The following is a 12298-nucleotide window of genomic DNA, read 5'->3' as shown; positions in this document are numbered from 1 at the left end:
AATATTATATAAATATCAACCCAAAATTTACAATAAGGTACTGTAAACACCCCATAAAAAAAGAAAAAAAAGTTAGATTTCTTCTCTGGTATGAAGGGAGGGCCAAAAAATTTTACAAGTATTTTCCAGATCAAATGGGCTCTGTGCTCTTAACCTTCACGATGTAGAAGGGATAACTATATTTTGAATGTGGTAAGAGCTTGACAAATATATTCTTTTTTATTCATCTGCACATATAGATGCACACATGCTCTGTCTCTTTTAACATTTGCATCTCTCTGTGGTTGCATTTACACTATATGAATGAATTTTTGTGTGATTTTTTTATTTTTGCATGTATGAACCTATGTATGCTAACAGAAATAGGGTAAATCCCTGTTGCCTATGTATTTTGTGTACTGTTTAGTGTACTGTGGCCAATCAGATGTCAAATAGTAGCAGCGGCTTTTGGTCCTCAATTTGTATTCTTTTAATTAGTCCCTTAAGTTTTCTTGCTTAACAGAGAATTTTTTTTAAGCACAGTTCAGTATTGCTTTCAGACAATTCTTGATATTCTAAGGTCTGGTTATCCATTTTTTTCATCTTCTAGGTTCCTTCTTTGCCCCCTTTTTTTCTCCAGCTCCCCTGTCATTTCTTTGTTAACACACTCACTAGAGAATCTGAAGAAAGGGGAGTGTAATAGTTGTGTGTGTGTGTATATATATATATATATATATATATATATATATATAATACATATGTAATATGTATATATAATTAAAAATAATTGGAAATGGACCAAATGTCTAAAATTAGGATTTTTTTATTTGTACATCTTATTTCAATGATTTAGGCTATTCCATGCTCTTCTAACAATGGGAAATAGAAGGGTCACCAGCATGTGCTTAGAACAGGCATATACAATTAGGAAGTTCACAAGCCTTTTCTCCAGTACCACATTTTCTTTGTGTGTAGTTTCATTACTAATTGTGATTTTGATACTAATCTATTTGTAGATCATCCAGCTAATATCCTAGAAGAGAATGATTGCACCGTCCCTTCTAGCTTCTGTGGTCATGTGGGGATCGTGTTTTAAAACATCATTTCCTTAATCTCGCCCCTAGCAATGACAGAATTGCTTTCCTTTTCTCTATGAGCAATGGCCACTTGGGTGTAAGAGAATGTTAGAGCTGGAAGAGACATTAGAAACCCTGAGATCACAGATTTAAAGCTGGAAAGGGACTTTGGAGGCCTTTAGTCAAATTCCACTCATTTTACTGATAACGTAACTGTTAATACCTGTATGACCTTGGACTGCTTAATCTCCTTGGGTCTCTGTTTCTTTATCTGATGCTGAAGGTAGTTAGATCAGAAAGCCTCAGAGTTCCTCTCCAGTTTTAGCTATTTGATCCTAGAGCGATGAAGTAATTTGCCCAAGGTCACACATGTTATAAGGAATAGAGCCAAGATTTGAACCCATGTCCTCTGACTAAAATCTGCATTACTTCCACTGTATGCATCCTGCATTATATAGTTCAACCCCTCATTTTGCAGATAAGGAAACTGAGGCCCAGAGGAGTGAGTTATTTGCTCAAGATGAAGATACTAATCACTGGCGAAGGATAGAACCAGAACTCTAGACCCCTGACTACTGTTCTTGCCCTTCTAGTAACCCATAAAGTTGGAATAGGAAAAAAAGCCACAAAACAACGTAACTTAAACTGGGAAAACAAAAGGAATATGATTTAATTAAAGTGATTTTAAAAGCAATTCATAAAAACAATACATTTTTACCATCTGAGTATAAGAGGTATGCATCATTAACCAGGTATGATAACCAGAAATGATAAGTGAATCTTTGCTCAGCAGTGGGTTCCCATAGTAACTTTAGTATATTAGGTTTCTTTTTTAAAGAAAAAAATCTCATTAAGATGCTCTGTTCTAGTATTCTTGATGATGTAGGATAAAGAAACCTTTAACATAACTTGTGTGTCTTGTTTATGCGTTTAGGAGGTATGATCATTCCCCTAAACTTTTCACATAGTTGAGCGAGCACCCTCATTTATCTGAATTAGAACTTTACTCTGACAGTTCACTGATCCAATTCTTTTCAAGCTAAGTGTGCACAGGACTTTGAACACTTAAAAGGCAGGGGTTGTCCTGCCTGAAGAGCTTTAAAGCTTATCATATTACAAGGTTACGTTGTTCTGGGCACCTACATTTCACATTGTTGGACTTTTAAAAAAGTACAAGAGAAAAATGTGAAGAAAATGTATTTATTCTTTTTTTCCTCCCCACTGGCTCTTTACTAATATTTCTTCTTTTTGACCAGAGGCTCTTCAACAATCTTTACCTTGCTTCTCCTTTCCCTGTTTAATCCTGCAGTGGCATTTATGATTATTTGCTACATCTCCCCCCTTTTAATTAAACTCTGTTGCCCTGAGAAGTACCTGGTGCATCTCTATTTTGTTTTGATCTATCAGAAAGGCTGGGCAGGGAGGAACACACAGCTGCTGTGAGTACTGGCAGTTTGCCGATTGAAGTAAAGAGAACAGGAATCTGTGTGTTCAGTGGTTGTTGTGAGGATCAAATGGGATAATGTTCCTTAAAACCCTTTATAAACTAAGTGATGTACAAATGTAAAGCAGCGTGACTTTGACATTTGGGTGAATCTGGGATCTCTGTGATGTGCATACTCAATAAGCATTTTGTTAAGCTCCTACTACTCCATTAGGCACTGTGTGAATTGCTGCCGATATGGAGACAGAATTGAAACAGTCTCTGCCCTCAAGAAACTTACATTCTAATGGATAGAACACATTTACATATATAAGTATATAGATAAAATGTAAGAAATAAATCCTAGGTATTTTGGGAGTTTTCTTGAATGAAACCAGGGATTCCAAGAGGTAAAGATGAGGGTGGATTGTGCACCAGGCATATGTGGGTATGGAGCAGTGAGTAGGCCACTATGGCTAGATTGCAGAGTTCAAAGAGGGGAGAGTTATGTGTAAGAACACTGGAAAGGAAAGAAGGCACTAGTTTGTGAAAAGCTTCCAAATGACTAACAAAGGATTCTGAAGATAATAGGGAATCATTTGAATTAAATTGAGTGATTGAGTAAAGGGATTACACAACCCCTACAGTGGTGCAGATTGAAACTCATAAGTGCTTTCTCACCCTGGTTGACATATTATATTTATATGAGTTCATCTCCTCTATTAGACTATAAGTTCCATGAGAGAATTGTTCGTGTCCTATATTTGTATTCCCAGTGTCCTGCCCATGGCAAGTGTTTAATAAATGTTTGTTGATTCTAATTGAATTCTTTCATCTTTGTATTCTCAGTACCCAGGTCTTTCACTGTATCCAGGGCCATCTTCAGTTGTCTTGATCTGTATCTTGCCACTGGACCCAGATGACTCGGAGGAGAAAGTAAAGCTGGTGACTTTCACAGCCCTCCCTCACTTAAATCCAATTCCATTGCAAGTCATGGTATCACTTTTCTAATGTCATGGTCCTCTTTGAGAACGAAGGACAAACAACAGCCCAGCACAATGCCTTTTATATAGTCTCAACAAGTTGATAAACATTTATTAAGTGCCTGCTGTATGTCAGGCATTGTGCTAAGTACTAGAGATACAAAGAAAGACAAAACCAGTTGTACTCTCAAGGAGTTCACAGTCTAATGGGAGAGACAACATGCCAAAAGTCTATGTGCAAACAAAATATAGTCAGGATAAATTGGGAATAGTCTCAGAGGGAAGGCACGAAGATCAAAGAGGACTAGGAAAGGGTTCTTGCAGAAGCTGGGACTTTGGATGAAACTTGAAAGAAGCCAAGCGTCAGAGATGAGGAAGAAGTGAGTTTCTCTTAATAAATGCTTATTGAATTCAATTGAATTGATAGCTCCAGTTAGCTTAACTGTAAACTCTAGTTATTCTTCTGGGTTGAGTTCAAGACCCATCTTTCTTATGAAGTCTTTCCCAAACCACTCCAGTCCACTGAATTCTCCTATCAACTCTCAATTCTGAATACTTACTCATTTTAGCTCTTAATCATCTACTGGGTTTTTTAAAAACTATTTTTGAAGGGTTTCATATATTATGTCTTATTCCTTTCAAGATAGTAAGCTGCCTGAAGGTAGGGGCTATGTCTTATCCTTTGTACAACTCTGCCCTCTCTCCCCTTTGCCTTATACTAAGCATATAATAGCTTACTATGATAAATATTTGTGCGAATTTAACTGAATGGAACATGTCTAGACTTTTAGTGGTACTTTGTTAGTGCCTAAAAATTGCTTCTAAATACCTGGTTCTCTTTTTTTGGGGGGCGGGGTTAATGAGAGGATAATGGAACTTTTAACTTTCTACCCTAAAGAAACAAGACAACTCCCTCTCTCCTAAAAGCCTAATGATGACTGTACTAATTAGAATAAAACTTATCTGATTTGAAATCAAGAACCAGGAATCTGAACTCTTTTTTTGGACTTGGGTAAAGTACTTTTTACTTTCAGGTAAAGCTGATAAAGTTTTCTACTGTGTTTGCAGGAATATAGTTTATTTTCATAGGATCATATAGTCATAGATTTAGGGGTAGAAGGAACTTAAGAGTATCTAGGCCAGTCCTTTTATTTTACAGAGGAGGAAACTGAGGCCCAAAGAGATAAAGTGCCAAAGGTCATTCAATTATTGAGTAGCAGAATTGGAATTTGGACCTAGGATTTTTGACTCTTAAATCCAGCACTTTTTCTTATGTATCATGATTTTTGTGATGGTAGAAGACTCTTGTATAAATAGAAGGCATGTCTGAAACATAGTAAGTACTTACTAAAATGCTTTTCTTTCTTTCATTCATTCCTACATTCTTGATTAAACGCCATTCTTTATAAGTATTTTTTTTAAACAGAGCCTGTTTTACAAAAAAACCTCAAGTTCCCATCTGTAGAATAGCAACTCAACCATCTTTTCCTTAATTTGGATAAGTCATTTTCCACACCACTGGAATACCAAGTTTCCCTGAGAATGCTAGTTAGAGAATTCCAATAAAGGCACTTGAGTCTACAGGCCAGAAATGATTATTCTAGCATAGGATCATTTATTAAGGCCAATGGAGGGTAGAGAGAAGAAAGTTAGTCTTTTCTAGGAATTTGTGGCCTGTTTCTGCTGTCTTTAGCACCTCATATAACTAAGAGCTTGATACAGTAGTAGTTTTTTTTCTATTCAGTGAGGAAAACGTACTGGACTTTGAGCCAGAAATGGGTTCAGAACCTGCTTAAGGTGCCACAAGTGCATGACCATTGTTGAGGCTTTTTGAGCCTTGGTGTCCTTACATGTAAAATAAAGAAGTAGATTCCATGACCTGTTTTAGGTCCTTTTTAGTTCTAAGCCTATGATCCTATCATTAAAGTTCCTTCCTCCACAGATTCATGGTTTTAGAGGATAGCTATATTGTGCTGTTTTCAGTGATAGTGCCTGGCATATAGTAAGTGCCCAATGGGTGCTTATGGAATTGAATTAATTTGGTATTCAGTTGCCTAATAGGATTGTAAGCTTTAGTCACTGATTTAGCCCCACTCTTAGCATAGGTGAGAGTGAGGTTAAATTGAAGCAAGGAAGAAAGGTGTTTTTTTGTGTTTTTTTTTTTAGGCAATTGGGGTTAAGTGATTTGCCCAAGGTCACACAGCTAGTAAGTGTCAAGTGTTTGGTCTGAGGCCGGATTTGAACTCAGGTCCTCCTGACTTCAGGGCCAGTGCTCTGTCCACTGCGCCACCCAGCTGCCCCAAGAAAGATATTTTCTCTTTGTCTGCTCTGCTCTTCTGTGTCTTGATCTAGTTCATATTCCTCTTCCAATGGAACCAGAGTAGTCTACTGGCAAGAGCACTTGAGAGGGAGTGATTATGGCCACTAACTTCTTCTGTGACTTTGGTTAAGTCACTTGACTTCTCTGAACCTCAGCTTCCTTAGCTGTAAAATAAGGAGAATGGACTAGAGCTCCCAAGTCCTGTCTTATTGTGAGATTCTATGATTATCTGATCTTGACATGCTGGGCCAAGAGAAGAAATAATGGGCCACTCCTTTTTCCTCTTTTTTTTTTTCCAGACTCTCTTTCTTTTTTCAAACTCTCTTCTTTTGAAGATGATTCTGTCCTCAGTGTCACCCTATTCAGATCCTTGATGCAGTTGTTTACTGACTCCCAGGTCATTCTCCCCCTTTAAGATCTCAGTAATTGACTCGTAGTCAGCCTCTTCCACTAAACTCCTTATTCTTGTCTTCAATATTCACATTGATAAATCTTAAAATACCCTGGCTTGCCAGTTCCACAACTTTCTGAACTCCTATGACCTATAACTTTGCATTCAGTGATGGTTGGATTTTGATGTCATTGTCGCCGTGAACTATTAATCTCAATGAATCTGGATTTTTGAAATCCCTCTCTGATCATAATCTCCTTCCCTTCCACATTGTTCTCTGCCTTACTTCTCTTGAAATTTATACTTTGTTCTCACCAAGATCTATAGTCACTATATCCTTCTGTGTTTTTCCAGTTTATCATCTCTGCTCAGGCCTTGCATTTTCTCTCCCTTAGTAGGATTGATGGTATAGTAACCAAGTTCAACTATACACTCTTATTCCTTGGCCCTCTGTCCTGTTGTTGCTAATTCTTTGCCAGATTTCATTTCTGGGTTACTACTTCATCATTCATTTTCTCTGTTCCTCCATGTATACTGATGATTGCTGCAGGAAGAAGTCATACAAACATACTAACTTTGTTCACTAAATTTATGTTATCTAGACTGGGCCTTCTGTGCTGCATGGCAATCCTATTATTTTTCCCTGATTGATTCTTTCACTACCCTTGGTGGCTCTCATTTCTTCTTATTATTATCTAAGCTCCCTACACTGGAGCTGTCCAGAAGTTCAGTGCTGAGGACTAGCTATTCTCAGTCGAAGGAAGTTTGGAAGGAAACCTAACTTAACTAACTTAAAGTAATCTAATGTACTACAGGTAACCAAGTAGAAATTATTTACTTATTCATAGATGGATTGCAATCTTTGTTGATGGAGGGGGTTTCCACAATGGAAAGTCTTTTGAATTCCTATGTCAGCTTATTTATGTAGTCCATTATTTCCTGTAGTTTTCCCTAATAATGTATCAATGTAACATGGTGGACAGATCCTAGGACCTGGAATCAGATGACCTGGATTTGTCTTTTTTTTCTCCTGTGGAATGTGACTTTGGATAAGCCAATTAAACTCTCTGAAACTTAGTTCTACTTGTTTGTTAGATGAGGATTATAATTAATATCTGTCCTTGTGAGTATGTTGTAAGAATTAATGAGAAAGGAAGGAGGTAAACACTCAATAGGCATCTACTATGTACCAGACACTGTGCTAAGTGCTTTACAATTGTTACTTCATTTGATCCTTACAAGAATTCTGGGAGGTGTTTTCATCATCACCATTTTACAGTTTAGGAAACTGAGGCAGATAGAGGTTAAGTGACTTAACCTAGGGTCATACAGCTAGCACATGTCTGAAAGCAGGTTTGAATTCAAGTCTTTCTCACTCCTGATGTAGTCCTCTATTTACTGTGCCACTTAGCTGCATCTATTAAATGATGGAATGTATGTGCAAGTACTTTGTAAATTGCAAAATGTTAAACAAATAGAATGTATTATTATCTTTATTACTTGCAGCAGTTGAAGTAAGGTAAAAAGGAATGGAGAGGGTGACCGCCTTTTCCCTTCTTCTTTTTCTTTTACTTTTTATTGTTTTTTTTTAAACCAGATTTACATTTCTTAGTATATCTCTCCCCCTCCCAGAAAGCTACCCTTCATAAAAAAGAATTAAAAAGAGGAAAAAAGTTCAGCAAATGTAACTAAACCATTTGAGAGATCTGACATTACATGTGGTGTTATACACTCACAATCTCCAGCTTCTGTAAAGAAGGGCTTTTAAAAATCATCCCCATGTTTCTTTTGGTATTAACTCTGACCAAAACCATTTTCATCCTATTCTGGAAAGGAGGACTAGAGAAAAGATAAGGAAAGATAAAAGCAATCCTCTTTTCAGATGCATTTGAAGTAGTAAAAAAGTTTTGAGATGGATTTAAGGCTTTCCTGCCCACTACCCTCCCCCAAGTGGTGAGTTGATATTCTTTATACCAGCTTACATTTGATCATAAGTGAGAGGTAATGTGCTTGCTGATTATGGAATAGCAAAGTGAGAATTCATAGCATCAAATAGAGAAGAGTATTTTGGCTCAACCTTGTAACTGATGTTCTGCAAATATGCTGAAAAATGGCATGTTGGGGGTGGGTGTATGTTGAGCCTGTGTGAGCCACTTAAAAACTTGGAAAGTCTTCTACTCAGTGTTTGGATGATTAATTCTTTTACCCTCTGTCAGGTTTTAAACTGAATGAGAATTAGATCAGGACATATTCTCTTTTTTCCTCTTTCTCCCTGGACCAAGCACAGACTTGGTAGAGGGCGGTGGAGCATATTGAGGAGGAGGGCAGGAGAGATATTTTCATCCTTAACTAGGCTGGACCATAGAGAAAGTGTGACACCCCTTCTGTCTGATTGAGGTAGAATTATCTAGTCCTACCTTCCTCTCATTCAGAAGATAAAATTATAGAAGAAAGTGGGGAAAAAGGAAATGTGGTGTTCTGGTGAATTGTGGGCAAGAGTAGCTAAAGTGAAGGTACAACATGGAAGAATCAATGAAGCAACAAGCATTTATTAAGCACTGACTATGTGCCAGATGTTGGGCTAAGTGCTAGGGATACAACATGAACCCTCAAGGAGTTTACATTCTGTTGGGAAAGGGCATGAAGGCAAGAATAGGAGGGCCCCAAAGTGCCCAAATTGAGAGACTGCAGTTGGCAAAATTCCTAATGGATTTGTGATGACATGGACTCTTGTGCATGCTTGCTGAAATGAATAACATATTTTTGTAATTGTTTGCAGAAAGATTACCACTTTGAATATACGGAATGTGATAGCAGTGGTTCCAGGTGGAGAGTTGCCGTTCCCAATTCCGCAGTGGACTGTTCTGGACTGCCTGACCCTGTGAAAGGGAAAGAATGCAGTATGTTTTTTGATCTTCTGTTTCCCTGATTAAAACATAAATGCTTCGCATTAGCTTAAATAGTAAATTATAATCAACACAGAGACCTTTGCAGAAGGGAACCCTCTGCATTTATACTTGGAAAGACAAATAGAGCCAGGTGTCTCTGTGCCTAAAGCCAGCAGTGATTTAAACCCAATGGGAAATAATGTTATTTTTATTTGATTTGCTTTCATTGTTGCAAGCTAGAGGGTGGAGTAGTAGTGTTTTTATTTTATTGAATTTTTTTAAGCTGCTGAAAGTTCTGGGAGTGCACTTTATTTCACCTCAGCATTTATACTACTGAGGTTTTCTGGAAGCTGCTTAATATCCTGTTATTAATCTGGTTGCTCAGCACATTTAAACACACCTTGTCTTATGGCAATAAACAAATTGGTTTAAAAGCAGAGGCATCTATAATTAAAATGGAAATGAACCATTTACATATTTTACTTTTGTAAACTCTTTTTGTGAATAATTTGAGCTCCTTCACAAGATGAATTTTTTCTCATTTAAATTTCTGTTGCTGAAACCTGTTTACCCTTCCACTTTAGAATAGACTTTATTGACTTGCAAGCATTGGTTAGGTACCCATCCTGCTCCAGTTTACAAAGGCAAAAATAAAACAATTCTTGCCTTCAAGGAGTTTATGTTCTATTGGTAGGAAATATGTGCACATACAAATAAATACTTAATATGTAAAGGTAATTTCCAAGGAAGAATGGAGGTCTAATATGAAGGATAGTTTGTTAACAGTAGAACCAGATTTCCAAAGGACATATTGGAAGGAAGAGTGGGATGGAAGCACCAAAGAGATGGGACGGACATAGATGAGCATGAAGGAACAGAGAGTGGTGGTCACGGAAGGGGATCTCTTTCCAAGCAACCAATGACAGAATCCTAGGGATTCTGAGTGATGGCATTGGTCAACAGATTGTATCTCCCTTCACAATAACAAAAAAGGTTGATTTGATTATTAATTTATGAGAAAGAGGTAGGATATGGGGTATGTGTGTGTGTGTATGGGGGGCATAGGACCCATGGTAGCAAGGCAAATGTCTAACCACTGTTTCTGCCTGAAGATCAAGGCAGGGGTCAGAGGAATCCTGAGCTCATGTTGGTCATAGAGGTAAGGTTTGTTTGAGGTGTTCACCCTCAGGTGTATCAGAGCTCCTCATTTTATTGGTTTGGGGTGGTGGTGTTCAGAAGACATTGGCTTAGGCATTCTAGAAGAGAAATATGTTCTCATTTTTAGTCATTTGTCATTTACTTTAATTCAACACAGATCATTTTCTAAATTTGTCAACCCTGTAATAATTCCGTTAATAAGATGATCTTAGATTAGATTCATAGGACTTAAAGCTAGTCAGTATACAATATGATTTATTATTATTATTTCTACTGCATTTGATTATTTGAGCAAGTTTTGCTTTGATAGTTTATCTGAAAACTAAAATTCCATGTTGCTATAGGCTGTTTGGATTAAAAAAAGTTGATATTTCTTTAGAATATGAAATTGCATATTGTTATTACTTATAAATTTTATTGATGGCTTTTGTCTTTTTCACTACCATTCCTTAATACCACCCTTCACCCATTGAACCCTTCCATGTAACAAAGAAAAACAGTTAAGCAAAACTAACCAATATAGTAGGGCATCTTGGTGGTACAGTGGGCCTGGAGTCAGGAAGACTGAATTCAAATCTAGCCTCAGACACTTACTAGCTGTGTGACCTTGGGAATGCCACTTAACCCTATTTGCCTCAGTTTCTTCATCTATAAAATGAGTTGAAGAAAGAAATGGTAAGCTACTTCAGTATCTTTGCCAAGAAAACCCTATGGGGTCATGAAGAGTCAGAAAAGACTGAAACAGCTGAACAACAATCAACACAGCAACCACATCTGACATTTTATGCCATCTGTAAACCATGGGTCTCTACTTGTCTCCTTAGGGGAAGGAGGTATGCTTCAGCTTTTGTGTTGCAGGAATAAGAGGGATTGTTATAATTAATGAAGTCCAGCTGCCTTTAAGTGTGTTTTTCACTTATACTATAAGTTGCTATTTAGATAGTTTCCTTGACTTCATACTGCATCAGTTCAAACAAGTCTTCCCACATTTGTCTGACTCCCTCATTTTTTTGGTTTCAAATGGTACATTATTTAACAACAAACTGGTTAGAAAAGAGGAGTGGATTTAAGTAAATTAAAACTGTCACAGAAGTCAGAAAATGAAATTTGTGTTTGACCATCATCAGAAATCAGTATTCTATGGGTTTGGTTGGAGGGCCACTGTGATTAATAGTTATTTATTTGGAGGTTTAGATTTTCTAGGAAATGACAGACAGTTGTACCTTCTTTGGTTTTCTATGGTAAGCAAAAACACTTTCTTTGTGGGTGGAATTGAAAGTGGGAGCATTTGGAATAGGGTAATGGAAAGGTAGGGCTTGGTAAAGGAACCCTCAGCTGATTTCTCCATTTACATAAACAAGAATTTGACAAGAATTTTTGCTAAGCAGAGGCTGTATATTTGAATATATTCTATTACCCACTCTTTCTATAGAAAGGTAGGTCAGCATTAGATTACATTAGGAAATATTTAGTAAATACATGCCAGACAGTGTGCTAAATACTAGGAATACAAACATGAGGAAAATGAAAGCCCCTGCCTTTAAGGAGCTTCTATTCTAATGGATGAAGACAGAATTAAAAGGAAATAAAAATGGCGGAAGGGGAGGGCAAGGAGAGTCAGGAGCTGAACCGGCCATATATGGTTTGTATGTGTACTTTTTCAAATGGGACCTCTGGATAGGAAGTCACAAATCAGGAGGAGGAGGAGGCTGTAGTGGTCTCTGGCATAAGAAGGCCACTGAAACAGGGTGAACGGAAAGATAGCCTTGGAGTTAGGAAGACCTGCATCCAAGGCCTTCCTCTCACAGACAATGTGTATGACCAATGGCAAGTCACTTAACTTTTCATCACATCCAGGCAACTCTCAAAGACTGTAAGTTAGAAACAAATCACTGATCCATGCCAGTGAAAGGAGTTTCTACAATGGGGCTTCCTTTTTCTGGGGAAGTCACAGATTTGTACCAAAGCAGCAATTTAATAAGACCTTTTTGCTTCTTTCTTTGAAGTCTAGATATACAGAATTTAGTCTGTATACATTCCCTTCCACCTATTTTCATTAAAGAGGAATGACCACAGTTCT

At 37.4% G+C, this 12298-nt stretch overlaps 1 protein-coding gene across 1 annotated transcript in view; it reads left to right on the top strand.

Moving 5' to 3' along the window:
- Positions 1 to 12298, top strand: part of KIAA1324L (KIAA1324 like) — a 196020-nt gene that overhangs the window by 76716 nt on the left and 107006 nt on the right. Inside the window, exon 2 of the mRNA XM_027838883.1 lies at positions 8952 to 9072. The gene's annotated coding sequence lies outside the window, so the exon portion shown is untranslated. The remainder of the gene's footprint in view (positions 1 to 8951; positions 9073 to 12298) is intronic.

Source organism: Vombatus ursinus, unplaced genomic scaffold (assembly GCF_900497805.2).
Source record: "Vombatus ursinus unplaced genomic scaffold, bare-nosed wombat genome assembly UNPS02014830.1, whole genome shotgun sequence".
NCBI classification, from domain to species: Eukaryota; Metazoa; Chordata; class Mammalia; order Diprotodontia; family Vombatidae; genus Vombatus; species Vombatus ursinus.
The sequence above is the reverse complement of the archived record's forward strand: the minus strand, read 5'-3'. Positions and strand labels throughout refer to the sequence as shown.